Source organism: Triturus cristatus, chromosome 5_1, assembly GCF_964204655.1.
Source record: "Triturus cristatus chromosome 5_1, aTriCri1.1, whole genome shotgun sequence".
NCBI classification, from domain to species: domain Eukaryota; kingdom Metazoa; phylum Chordata; class Amphibia; order Caudata; family Salamandridae; genus Triturus; species Triturus cristatus.
This window is the reverse complement of record NC_140587.1, coordinates 816,099,444-816,114,083: the sequence shown is the minus strand read 5'-3', so window position 1 is coordinate 816,114,083 and position 14,640 is coordinate 816,099,444. Positions and strand designations below refer to the sequence as shown.

Genomic DNA, 14,640 nt, shown 5'->3' with positions numbered 1-14,640 from the left:
TGTAGCCACGGTAGGAGGGGACAACATGCCAAGGTCTGGAGAGGTATCCAGACCACTGGCTTAACCCAGCTCCTCTCGCCATTCCAGTTCATAACCTAACTGGTCAGTCTAAAGGTCTCCAAACACCTCACCGTACTCCTCGCCCTCCTCTCGTAGCGCCTTGATGCCCTTGGGCTAAGTTAGCGCTTTATAAATGTAATATTCATTCATTCATTCAATCTGGCCTAAAAGAACCACGGTAAAACAGGGGCACAAAAGTACCCGCTAGCACCGCATCAGGTGTCGGTCGATGCCGGTTCTGCTCCATGTCTACGTCGGAATGGAGGCCAGGGTCTACGTCGGCTGGGGACACAACCGGCGTTGGCTGCGGACGTGGTGCCGGTGGAGTCAGCACCAGGCCTGGATCCAAGGGAACCCTGCGGTGCTGGGGCCAAAGCCACCGGCGTAGGAGGCCCAGAGCCCCTAGCCGTGTCCGGGGTACCCGAAGGCACGCTGGCGGAGTCAGGCTGTCCAAAGATGGCATGCATCGCTTCATAGACTCTCTGAAGCTGGGCAGGGGTCCCAGCGGGTCCCGGGAATGGAGGGAAATCCAGAGTCGACACTGCAGGCTCCGCACACGGGAGGAGCACCACCGCAGAGGTTGTCCTTAGCCCTTTTAGGGTTACTTAAGGGCTCCCCTGAGGATGGATCCTTAGATTTGTCCAGACTCCATCTTCAAGAACCGACTGTCTTCTGAAGATCGTCTAACGGCTCTTTTGCTGTTGCGACACTGGAACACTGCTGCTGGATCAAACCAGGAAAAGACAAGACGGCTCTTGTTAGGAAGACTCCTGATGCAACTTCATCTCCATGCCCTTCCAAGCTTCTGCAACCCCGAAGCCGTGCATCCTCTGATTCACCAAGCAAGAAGGAATCTCCCTTGGAGTTAAGGAGTCACTTCCCCACATCCACAGGAACCTCAACGTCGACTACTTATTTGCTTTTCATGCTGTCCCACAGACACCTCCCAGCTCTATAACACTGGTGGTGGTTTGTTAGCTCTCCAGAGGCCTGACCAGTCTTCCTAGCAACTTTAAAAGCCTGCACTCCCTCTCCAGCCGACTTGAACCACAACCCTGTGCACCGCGTCGGTTTGCTGTTGCCAAGGCTTGTTGACTTTCCTCACCAAAGATCTTTTTGCTCCAAGTAGCCCTAGCCTAATGCATCACACAGCTCCAAGAATGAGGTCATGCATGCATCCTATGCACAGTGGGCCTCCGTCTTATGTGTGCTGCTGAGGCTTTCCTGTGCCTGCTGCCAGAAGGTCATTGAGGGGGCTCCAACGATTACTGCTGGATTTCCTGCATGCTGAGGGACGGCCATTAATTACGCTTCCTGTGTTAGATCCACAGACCTTGCTGGTCTGCAACCAAGCATCTTTTCCTATGCCCGACTTTTGCAGTTGCCAAAGCTTGTTGGTGGTCCTGCCGGGCACTGACCCTCCTGCATTCTTCATCATTTGTGGGATAGCTAGTGGACAGCTTTTGTGCTTCTGATTCATCTCCTGGGCTCCACAGCTGCTTCATCAAGACCGTCGTGTTACAGCAAGTATCGCTGACAAGGGGTGGCATTGCGCTCTTGCGTCTCCTGGACACCTCTGGGTGGTCTGGACTTCTCATCCAGAACCCACGTTTAGGTTCCATAGTCTTTGTCTACGATTTGCTGCAGTCGCCAGGCTTCCAAGATCCTCCATTGGTTTTTACAGGAGGTTCCGACACCACTTCACACCTATGCACCCGGGCTCCATGGTGTAGGTATCCTGGTTCCCTGGGTATCCACGGGTGGGGAGGCTCACCAACCTACCTGGATCCGATTGGTGACCTCAGGTTCCTTGGGTGGTTGCGTACTTCATCTGGGCTTCTCCATCCTTGGTTATCAGTCTTGTTTTGGTACTTACCTCACATACCACTTTTAGTATATGGTTTGGCCCCTCCATAGGGCCCGTGTGTTTTTCTATGCTGCTTACCTGTTTTTGAAGTAACTCTTGTGTGTATTTGATATTTTCGGGCAGGAGATATACCAAGCTAGTTATTAGTGTTGTGTAATAAATACTCCAGTATTTTTTATAAAAACTTGTGCGGCTCCTTCTTGTTTGAAAGCTTGCTGACTATTTGGTAAATGCACCCGCTTTACACCCTCCTGGATAAGACTTTGCTGCTCTCCACAGCTACCTTTTGAGAGCTTTGGTTATCAGGGACCTAAACACTATCACTAAGGGTTGCCTGGACTCAATTCACACTGCCTCACCATAGATGGACACTACAAACCGAGCCATCCTTCTACAGGCTCCACTCCTGTCTTACCCTGGTGAAGGTCAAAAAATTAAATCCCCTTTGGCAAATTCACTCACTTCACTCTCACTCGTACAAACCAATAGTCAATCAGTAGCTACAAAACAGATGTTAGTTAAAACGAGTAAATATATACACTCGGTGTGGGACAAGTTTATTTTAGCAGTTTAATGTATATATATATATATTTTTTTTAAAGCACAATTCATTGTTAAAAACAACAATTTGTTCCATACAATTTAAAAATGGCATAAAAAAACAAGCATTTCATGAGACAGATAACAGTATCAACAGTAATTAGACAAAAATAGTATCTTATGCCAATGATACTCAACTGCTATTCATGCGTGATAAAGGTTGTGATTTCAGTAGTGAGGAGATCAACACCTGCCTGTCGAAAGTTTTCTCTTGGTTGTGACCCAATCAACTGAAGTGCAACCCTGAAAAATCAGAGATTATCTTTTTTGGCTGTCCACCTTATGAATCATGGCTCAAATGGTGGCCTGGTGACATGTCTCCTCCTGCGGCCACTGTAAGCGCTGTGAAAAACCGAAGGGTAAAGTTAGAGGTCACCCTAACCATGAAAGCCCAAATTCAGACTGTTGTTGGCACGTTTTGGCGTGTTGAAAATGTTAAAAAAACATTCTCCTCCTGCTGCCGGTTGAGCACCGGAAGACGGTAGTTTAAGCCTTAGTCACCTCCAGGTTTGACAATGTCAATGTACTGCATATGGGTCTTCCTGAGTACTTACTGAACCGCTTGCAGGTGGCTCAAAATGAGGCGGCCAGAGCTATTCTCATGGTGGGACCCAGAGCACACATGTCTACTCATCTAAAAACCCTGCACTGGCTCCCAATACGCAAGAGGGTCCAGTTTAAATACATTGGTTCTGGCGTTCTGGGCCTTTTCATTGCACGGGCGCCGTCTATCTCAGGAGACGGGTTCAACACTATGTGCCATATCGTGCCCTGATGTCCTCTGGTCAGGCCCGGATACTTGTTTCTAAATGTTCCTGCTCACGGGCTGGCGGGCGATCATTCCAAGTGCTGGCCGCCCGCCTATGGAATAGTTTGCTCCTTCATCTTAGGCTGGGTTTGGACCTGCTTGCTTTCAGGAGACAGCTAAAAAGCTGGCTTTTTCGGCCATAATGCCTCTGTCCTGGTTTTAGTGCGACTGTTCCGAACTCTGATTTCTCAGTCCCTAGCCGGTCCTGCAGTGCCAGGATACTCTGTGGAGTAGCCGTGCGCTTTACAAGTACCAATTTTCATTTCATAGTGGGAGAACATATTAGACAGATATATCATGCCATTAGACAGACACCAGTCTGTGAAGGATCATTAGTTTTGAGTTGGAATATTTCTTGTATTTGGTTATCTTCAACTAACAAATGTCCCAAAGATCGAGTGTATCGCATTTAGTAAAGCCGTGGCGCGTTTTGGTGGGTACTAGAATTCGACAACCACTTTCTTCAGAAAAACAATATCTCCCAGCCACAATTTGTTCTCTTAATTTTCCACGAACAAGAACTCCTGGCAAATCTAAAAGGAGTTAAGAGAATCCACAGATGGAGGTAAAAAAATCATTTGTATTGTATATATCCCTTCCAATCACTACACAGGGACCTGTCTCTGTTATACAGTCAACCCCTGTCGCACAAATGATTTGAGGAGAAGTCCTGCACCTTAAAATTGGTTAAAGGGTACAACCCCCCCCAGAAAAGTTCTCGGTGGAGGAAACTCCTTTACCAAAGATTCCAATAGGTAGTGAAACCCTCTTATTTATCCATGTGGCCAGTGTTGCCTTAAAGCCATAACCATATCGGAGTAGTAACCTCCATATACTTGCGACTTAAATTTATGCTTTGGTGATACTGATTGACTATTGGTTTGTACGTGTGAGAGTGAAGTGAGTTATTTTGCCAAATGGGATTTCATTTTTTTGACCTTGGTCTAACTGGTGCCCTACCTCTGCGGTACTAAAGGGCCCTTCTCTTTTATTGAGATTACCCTAGTGAAGAACATCCACCAGAGAGTCTGTGGACAGTTCCAATGAGGGGAGCTGACAGTCTAAGACAAGGGCTGCCCTCCTTAGTACTGTAGCATAAGAGAAACTCACCTTTGTGGCCATACCAGGTGGAGAAATCAAATCTGAAGCTGGGGAAGACTGAAGATCACTAGCCTCACCCAGATCAGCCAGCCAATTTTCCTCCAAGGGAGACTGGGCAGTGTTGTTCGAAGGGTATTGACACCTTATATTCTCCCCTTTGCCTGCTTAACTGCGTATTCCTGTAGGAAGAGCATAAACAGGCTGTATAGGGGTAGATGGAGAGTTGTCCAAAGCGGATGGCTCCATCGGCACCGTATCTGATGCCAGTGCAGCGATAGGTCTATTTTGGGAAGAGTACTTGGTGTGGCGTCAATTGGCACCGCGGACGTCATAGGCTGACCAGACTCCAGTGTCAAAGATTCCGAAGGGCTATGCACTGGCGCAGTCTTGAATCGAATAGCGGATTAAGAGGGCCCGACTGGCACAGAGGGCAAGCTTGCCAGGGAGGATCAAGTAGGGGCACCTATTTGGGGCTAGAAAGCATGCCAGAGGAGAATCAAGACCCAAAGACTTTATGCAGAGAAGCGTAATATTCTCACATTTGGACGAGACTCGACCCATCTCCAAGAACCTTTGGTTCTGCAGGTGCGGTGTGAACTGAAATGAAGGTTGGGAGACAGCGTCAGGAATGAACTTACATTTCGGAGCCTCCCTCAACTTAGACGGGCCCTCACCCGTATGGCTCCTCGGCCAGTCTCTGGAATTCAATGAGAACGGACAACAACACGATGCCTCAGATAGTCGAGCCACCAGAAGTTTCATTTGACGCTCTTAACACCTTGGGCCAAAGACGCTGACAGTAACCACACTTCAAACAGATGGTATGAGGATCTGTGATCGACATCTGTCTGTCACAAGATCCAAAGGGTTTAAACACTGACAGCATCACAAAAGGCACACTGTTTCTCACACAAAATGAAGAGATGGGCTGAAAGATGGCCCCAACAGCTTTGGGTCTGCAGTGCAAGTGCGGAAAAGAAGGAACTGATGTAAGCGCGTTGGGGAAGGGGTTGAAAGGACTCAATCGACATCACATTGTGTGATTACGTCGTTAAAGATTCACACTGTGCCCTCTTATGAAGAGCGGACATAGTTTGGGAAAACATTTCCGGCTCCAGTCTCGTGCCTGAGGGAGGATTCTAAAGTAAGGAGTCTACGGCTAGATGTTTCGATCAGATGGGAGTTTCCAAAGGTAAGTAACATGTTCTGATGGATAATTCTAACTGCAGATTTGCTCCAGAGTAAGGCATACATGGACGGAATAGATGGCTTCCTGTTAGCAAGGATGACATCCACCACTTTTGGAAGCACGTAGAGCTTAGAGACATTTGGTGATAAGCGCTTTACAAATGCAACCTAACGAACAAGTTACTTACCTTCGGTAACGATGTATCTGTAAGAAACATTAGCTAGTTCGATTCCTCACCTTAGAATATCCCCAGGCGTCAGACTGGATCCGGAAGATTTTTCGTCAGCAATACCCCTTGCGCGTCGCTAGGCGTCGTCTGCGGCTCCGCGTCCGTCGTCGGCGTCGTGCGCCGGAATGACGTCGTCGGAGTACTTAGACGCCGCCCTCGCCCGCTGACGTCAGTTCTTGTACATAGCTTTCCGCGCCAGGAACGCAGAGCCATGCAAAGACCGACACTGGTGCCAAAAATGAAAGCTAGGGGCCTGAAAAGGACAACCTTAACCCTAGATGTCAGTTCGCAGAACGGGGAGGATGGGTGGGTCGGTGAGGAATCTAACTAACTAATGTTTCTTACAGATACATCGTTACCGAAGGTAAGTAACTTGTTCATCTGAAAGAAACATGTTAGATTCCTCACCTTAGAATAGATACCCAAGCAATACCATCCCCGGTGGTGGGTCTGCGAACCAAGATCACACCAGAAAGTCCTGGAGGACAGAACGGCCAAAGAAGCCATCCCTCCGGACTTGGCTGTCAAGGCAATAATGCCTGGCAAACGTGTGTAACGAAGCCCACGTCGCCGCCTGACAGATGTCCTGCAAAGGGACTCCCCGTCCCAAGGCAGTAGTAGCCGCTGTGGCCCGAGTAGAATGGGCGCGCAGCCCAACAGGAGGATCCTTTTTTGCCAAAGAATAGCAAATTTTGATACACAAAACGACCCACCGAGAGATGGTCCGTTTGTGCACAGCTTTCCCCTTCTTAGCGCCCACGTACCCAACAAAAAGCTGGTCGTCCACCCGGAACTGTTTTGTGCGGTCCAGATAAAAGGAGAGCGCACGTTTTGGGTCCAGACGGTGGAGCCTCTCTTCCTCTTTGGAAGGATGCGGAGGCGGAAAGAAGGTGGGCAAGGTGACAGACTGCCCAAGATGAAATGGAGTCACCACTTTCGGAAGAAAGGAGGGACGAGGCCGAAGGACAACCTTGTCCGGATGAACAGACAGAAAAGGAGGCTTTGAAGATAAAGCCTGGAGCTCACTCACCCGTCTAGCCGAGGTGATGGCTACCAGAAAAGCAGTCTTAAGAGTCAGAAGACGAAGGGGACAATTGTGAAGAGGATCGAAGGGAGCACACATCAGGAATGTCAAGACCAGATTCAAGTCCCACTGAGGCATTACAAAAGGGACAGGAGGGAACGTGTGAGTAATGCCTTTCAGAAAGCGTGTAACCACAGGGGACTTGAAAAGAGAAGGCTGATCAGGAAGACGCAAGAAGGCGGAGATGGCAGCAAGATAACCTTTCAGGGTGCCCAGGGCAGAGCCCTGCCGGGCCAGAGAAAGAAGAAAAAGAAGAACCTCAGAAAGAGGGGCGGAAAGGGGATCCACAGCCTTTACTGTGCACCATGCCACAAATTTGTTCCACCGGCAGGCGTATACCGTCTTTGTGGAGGGACGCCTGGCTGCCAGAATGATATCACAGACTTCAGGAGGCAAGTCGAATAGCATCAACTGCCGCCGCTCAATCTCCACGCATGGAGGTGGAGGCTGGACAGGTTCGGGTGGAGGACCGTCCCCTGCTGCTGCGACAGAAGATCCTCCCGAAGGGGCAGACGTATCGGGGGATCGGTCAACATACTGAGTAGCTCGGGATACCAGTACCTTCGTGCCCAATCCGGAGCCACCAAGATGACTTGGGCCCGGTCGTGCCTGATCTTCTTCAGCACTCTGAGCAGAAGTGGTATAGGCGGAAAGGCGTACAACAGACCGCAACTCCACTCGTGACGAAAAGCGTCGCCGAGCGAGTGCCGCCTTGGAAATTCCAACGCGCAGAACTGCTGACATGGCGCGTTCTCTTCGGTGGCGAATAGATCTAACCAAGGCTCTCCCCATTGCAGAAAGAGACCATGCGCCACTTCGGAGTTCAGACGCCATTCGTGATCCATCATGCACCGGCGGCTGAGTTCGTCCGCTCTGGCGTTCAGAGAGCCCGCCAGATGTTGAACCACTAGGGTGACGCCCTGGTGTTCCAGCCACGTCCAGAGGCGCAGAGCCTCCTGACAAAGGGTCCACGACCCCACCCCGCCCTGTTTGTTGCAATACCACATGGCGGTGGTGTTGTCCGTGAACACCTGCACGACACTGCCCCTGACAGAGGGAAGGAAGGCTTTCAGTGCAAGTCGGATCGCTCTCAACTCCAACAGGTTGATGTGGAGACGAGACTCCGCCGGAGACCAGAGGCCTCTGATCTCCGCCTCTCCCATATGGCCACCCCAGCCCAGGAGGGACGCATCCGTCACTACGACATGCTCCGGTTGGGGAAGGGAGAGGCTCCTGCCCATGACCCAATCGCGGTCCGTGAGCCACCACTGCAACTGTTGTGCAGTGCCCTCCGAGATCAAGACATGGTCGGACAGGTTGCCGTGATGCTGGGCCCACTGAAACTTCAGGTCCCACTGCAGAGCCCGCATGCGCCGCCTGGCGTGATGCACTAGTAGGATGCAGGAGGCCATCAGCCCCAGAAGCCGCAACACAAGCCTGACCGAAACCCAGGATAGAGGCCGAAAGATGAGAATCAGGGCCTGTATATCCCGGACCCGCTGTTCCGGCGGATAGACCCGGAACTGCGCCGAATCGAGAACTGCTCCGATGAAGAGGAGCTTTTGAGAGGGACTCAGGTGTGACTTCGGCACGTTGATGGAAAATCCCAGCAAATGCAGGAGATCCGCCGTAGTCTGGAGGTGGGAGACGACTGCCTGGGGCGAGCCCGCCTTCAACAACCAGTCGTCGAGATAGGGGAAGACTGGAACCCCTGATCTGCGCAGATGAGCTGCGACCACCGCCATCACTTTCGTGAACACCCGAGGGGCACTGGTGAGGCCGAAGGGGAGCACGGTAAACTGAAAATGCTCGTGAACCGCAGGTAACGCCGGTGGGCCGGCAGGACGGGGATATGGAAATATGCGTCCTGCAAGTCCAACGCTACCATCCAGTCTCCGGGGTCTAGGGCAGCTAGAACCTGAGCCAAGGTTAACATCTTGAACCTTTCCTTTCGGAGGAAGGCATTGACGTTCCGGAGGTCCAAGATGGGGCGTAGGCCCCCTTTGCCCTTCTTGGGAACCAGAAAGTAGTGGGAATAACAACCACGACCTACTTCTGGACTCGGAACGCGCTCGACGGCCCCCTTGGCCAAGAGGGCCGAAACTTCCTCGCGGAGAAGATTCAAATGATCCCCCGAGATACGGTGGTGCTGCGGTGGCATGGCTGGAGGGGTCGTCTCGAAGGGGAGGGAGTAGCCCCTTCGGACGATTTGCAGCACCCACCTGTCCGATGTAATGGACCGCCAGTGGAGCAGGTGATGGCGAACTCTGCCGCCCACTGGCGTGGAATGGGCCTGAAAGCTCGGACTAGGAAGGCTTTGAGGCGGATGCTGCCGGGGTGGATGTGGGCTGACCACGTCGTCCTCCAGATCCGCCACGGCGGAAACCACGTCCGCGACAGCGCGCAGGCTGGTTCTGCGGCTGGTGGCTGGGCGGACGTGAGGAGGCGCCCCTTCCTTGGCCACGAAAGGGGCGAAAAGCGGAGGTGTGCGCCCGCGGAGCCGAGAGGCCCAGGACTTGGCCGTAGCCCGGGAGTCCTTAAAGCGGTTCAGCGCACTGTCCGCCTTCTCACCAAACAGGCGAGTGCCATCAAAGGGCATGTCCATGAGGGTGTTCTGGACATCCCCGGAAAATGACGTGGACCGCATCCAGGCGTGGCGACGGAGTGCCACCGTGGTGGAAATCGCCCGACCCAGCGAGTCCGTGGTGTCAAGCCCACATCGTATGGCGTGCCGCGCTGCATCCTTCCCATCGGCCAAAGCCTGGGTAAGACGTGTCCGGACCTCCTCCGGACACAGGGGCAGCACGTCCTCCACCGTATCCCACAGAGAATGGGAATAACGGTCCAAGAGACAGGCGGTGTTTAAAGACCGCAGGCCCAAACTAAGGGACGAGAACAGTTTCTTGCCAAACTGCTCGAGTCTCTTGGAATCCCGGTCCGGCGGAGCGGTCGGGAAGGAGGATTGGGAGGTAGAGGCCTGGATAACCAGACTCTCGGGGGTGGGGTGTTGGGACAGGAAACTGGGGTCGCCCGGAGCAGGGCGGTGGCGCCTGGCAACGTTCCTATCCACAGGAGGAACTGTGGAGGGCTTGGACCAGGTGCCCTGCAGAACGTCAGTGAGGGCCTCATTGAACGGCAGCAGAGGCTCAGTGGAGCTTGCTGCGGTTTGAAGCACCTCAGTGAGGATGTTAGTCCTCACAGCCACGGCAGGCAGCTCGAGCCCAAGGGCTGCGGCCGCCTTGCGCAGCACCACAGAAAATGCTGCACCCTCCTCCGAAGCCACAGTCGGAGGAGAAGTGAATCCAGTGTCTGGCGATGTATCAAGACCACTGGCCTCCCCCAGTTCATCTGCCCAGTCCTGTGAAAGCTGCGACTGAACAGCCATAGGGTCCTCAAACCCCTCCCAGTCGCCCCCGTCGTCCGATTCCTGATAAACAGGAGGAATGATCGGAGCCGGACTGTAGAGATGAAGGGTCTTAAGCGGCGCCGGACGCGGCGTCGGTCGACGCCGTTGCGGCGCCGGGTCCGGAATAGGGCTAAACTGGGGTTGGACGCCGTCCGGAGTCGGCACCAACGGCGGCGGCGGCACCGGAGGTGTAGGCGTCTGCGCCGGCGGCGCCGGTGATTCAAGCGCCGGCGCCGGAGTGGTTAGGTCAACCGGCGTCGACGGGGGCCCAGGCATGGGCCCCGCGGGGACCTGCGGCGTCGAGACCGGAGTCGTCGACGGCGCCGGGGCCGAAGCCGCCGGCAGGCAAGGTCGCCCAGTCGAGCCCGCGGGGCCCGAAGGCGCGCCAGCGGGCGTCGACGGCGGGGCCAGGCTCCTCATGGCCGAGAGGAAGGCACTGACCTCCGCCGGCGTCGCGTTAGTCCCAGGGACCGGAGGGTATGGGGACGGACGCGGCACCTGCGGCTCCGCCGGAGCCGCGGGGGTGGAACCACTTGGACCCTCGGCCGAGTCGCGCGACCGGCGAGGGGAGTCCGAAGAGCGATGTCGCCGCTTGGACTTCTTAGAGCGTTTGGACTTACCCGACGACTTGGAGCCCGACGATCGATGGTGGCGTCGGCTGGGGCTCCGCGAGCGATCCTTGGACCTCCTCCTGGACCGGGATCGCGCACGACGCGGAGCCGAGTGGCGAAGCTCGAGAAGCTTGCGGGACCGCTCCCGCCGAGCCTTCGAAGTCAGGGCCTGGCAATCGGAACACGACTCCGCGTCGTGGTCGGGGCCTAAACAGTAGAGGCACCGGCGGTGGTGGTCGGTCACCGACATCAGTCGATGGCAATCCTCGCAAGCCTTGAACCCAGGCATCCTACCGGCACCAGATGTCGACAGACAAGGATCAAAAGTGATCAAAAAAGATTTAGTCAAAAAAGACTAAAAGGGGTAGCTCTCCCGGATCTGCGCTTACTGGCGCGGAAAAAAGAAGAACTGACGTCAGCGCGCGAGGGCGGCGTCTAAGTACTCCGACGACGTCATTCCGGCGCACGACGCCGACGACGGACGCGGAGCCGCAGACGACGCCTAGCGACGCGCAAGGGGTATTGCTGACGAAAAATCTTCCGGATCCAGTCTGACGCCTGGGGATATTCTAAGGTGAGGAATCTAACTAACGTGTTTCTTTCAGATATGAACATCAAACTCAGCCAACTATCGCCATTCAATATCCACACATGTAGATGTAGACTGTGCAGGTGTGGGTGTAGAACGCTGTCCTGTTGCTGAGGCAGGAGGTCCTCAAGATGTGGCAGGCTGACTGGAAGAGTGATGCTCTTGCCTAGAAAGTCCAGGTACCACACTCCTGTCCCAATATGAAGGCATTAGGATAACATGGGACCAGCTGTTCCTGACCTTCTTCAGCACTCTGGGTAGCAAAGGCAAGGGCAGGAAGGTGTATAGGAGTACTGTATCAAATAACAGCCAGAATGCATCTCTGAATGAAAGATCTAGTGGGAACTCCAACACAAATTTTTGACATTGCACTTTTTCAATTGTGGCAAAAGATGGAGCCAGGGTTATTCTCACTGATGGAAAACACCAAGTGTCACCATTGGCCATAGAAGCCACATGTGATCGGCCAGACACTGCTTGCCCAGTTCGTCCACTCAGGCATTCACCGACAGGTGATTTGTGATCAGGAAAATGCTGAGTCATTCCCGCCTCTTCCAAAGGCACAGTCTCCTGACACAGGACCTCTTTTTGCAGTACCATACGGCAAAGGGGTTGTCCATGAGACCATGCACTAGCCTCCCCCTGATGGGCAGCAGAAAGGCCTTCAGAGCCACATGGATGGCCTGCAACTAAGGCAGACTGGTGAGAAGCCAGCCCTTCCACTGGAGACCACAGCCCTGATCTTCACTTTTTTCCAGTTGACCACCCCAGGACAACAGAGACATGTCCGTCACCACAGTCAGCTCTGGGTGAGGAAGGGAAAAGGGTCTGCCGCTGAACCAACTGTAGTTGAGCAGCCACAACTGTATGTCTCCAGTCTCCTTCTCTGAGACCTGGATGACCTCAGTCAAATTGCCTTGATGTTGGGCTCATTTTAACTTCAAATTCCATTGCAAAGAACCCATGTACTACCTGGTACTGCCGATGAGTAGGATGCAGGGCATGAAGTGGGCTCAGAACTGTGATAATAATGATCCAGGATCAAGCCTGAAACACCATGATCATAGTCCTAATATCTACGTTTCATTGTGGCAGAAGAAAGGCCTTGAATCCCTCTGTGACCAGGATTGCTCCAATGAATGGACGCCTCGGCGACGAGTCATGTGGGACTTAGGCTTGTTTATAGTGGATCACAATTATGTCAAGAATTGGAAAACAATTGGTTGTGGTCCACAACCAATCAGCGAGCCGTCATTTAACAGCTAGTTGTCAAGGTACAGAAATACAGGTATTGCCAACTTCCAAGGACGGGCCATGAGCACTGCTATCACTTTTTGTTTACATCTGAGGGGAGCTGGTGAGGCTGAAAAGGAGCATCGTGAACAAAGTTCTTATGACCTACCCTGAATTGCAGGTAAGGACTGTAGGACTGCAAGACGGCTAAACAAAAATATTGATCCTGCAGGTCTAATTGGTCAAATCAATATCCATCTCATGGAACATCTTGAAACAAACAAGGTGCTTGACCCGTCTAAATCAGGTTTCAGACCCACGCATAGTACTGACACTACTCTGGCTACACCAACCAAATCATATGCTCCCTAGACAAAAACATTCCTTCATTACTGGTTTTGTTGGGTCTATCCGCAACATTCAAAACTGTTTCTCATCCCAGATTGCTGCAGAGACTGCAGGAGTCAGGAAGCCATGAGACAGTAACAGCATGGTTTAACGATTTTCTAACCTACCGAACCCAGATTATTAAACTGGGTTCTAATAAATAGCGCACCTTAAGACTTGATAAGGGGGTGCCACAGGACTCTTATCTTAGCCCTACACTTTTTAACATCTACCTGCCCCCCCACCCCCTCCCGCCAACATTGTTAAGAAGTTTGGTTTCAAACCACTGTCATATGCTGATGATACGCAGCTAAACTTCACTCTCGATCAAGATCTGAACAATACAAAGGTTCGCTTCTCAGCAGGTATGAGACCCATTGCGACCTGGATGACAGGTAACTGGCTCCAGTTGAATGCCAACAGAACTGAAATCATGCTGTTTGGCAATGCTCAACAGCTTTGGACACCCAATTAGAGGTCCTCTGAATTGGACCTAGCTCCAATTCCCCAACTGGTTGTAAAGAAATTGGGCATTTGCCTTGACGCACACTCACTACGAAAGAACAGGTTGACACCACCACTAGCACCTGTTTCCATATACTGAGTCTGCTACGAAGAGTTTTCCTCCTCCTCCCACCTTCAGTGAGAAAGACACTGGTCCAAGCTTTGGTCATTAACTGCCTGGATTATTGCAATGCTTTACTGGCTTTCATAAATGAGTCTTAAACTGCAAGTTGTTCAACGTGCAGTAGCACACCTCATCAATAATTTTCCAGCTGGACAGCATCTGGTCCTCTTCTGCATTCGATCCATTGGTTGCCAATCCATAAAAGAATCATTTTCAAAGTATGCTATATGACACACAAATCCTTGCACGGAAAAGGGTCAAGCTATCTATCCTCAAAGCTTGTCCACTACCATCCAGGCAAATCTCGAAGATCTAGTGATAAAGCTTTCATCACAGTCCCATGGAATAGGAAATCTCATTCAGGAGGGCGATTCCTTTCATACCGAGCACCCCTGTTTTGGAATGATCTCCACTCCATATATGACAATTTACGGATCACATCAAATTTAGAAACCTTCTGAAAACATTGTTGCGTATGGCCTAATTAGTCTGAACACCTGTATGATTTGCGCAGAGATACCCCTCTCACGTTACAAATTGAGTTAACATGACTTAACAAGGACACCATCCAGTCACCGAGGTTCAGATCAGAGAATATCCGGGACAGTGTGAGGCTTTTTTAACCCGTCCTCCTGCAAGAAGGCATTCACAGACTATAGTCCAGAAAAGCCTGATGTGCCTGTCCTCCTTAAAAACGAGGATATAGCAAGAGTAGCAACCCCCTTTCCTCTTCCTGTGTCTAGAACCTTCTTGATGGAACCTTTGGAACCATAGTAGCATCCCCTCTCCCCAGCGCCTTGAGACCCCAACGGGTGAGTAGTGCGCTTTATAAGTATATTGATTGATTG

General features: G+C 52.1%; 1 protein-coding gene across 5 annotated transcripts in view; it reads right to left on the bottom strand.

Moving 5' to 3' along the window:
* Nucleotides 1-14,640, bottom strand: part of CEP192 (centrosomal protein 192) — a 1,978,693-nt gene that overhangs the window by 632,881 nt on the left and 1,331,172 nt on the right. The window lies entirely within an intron of this gene.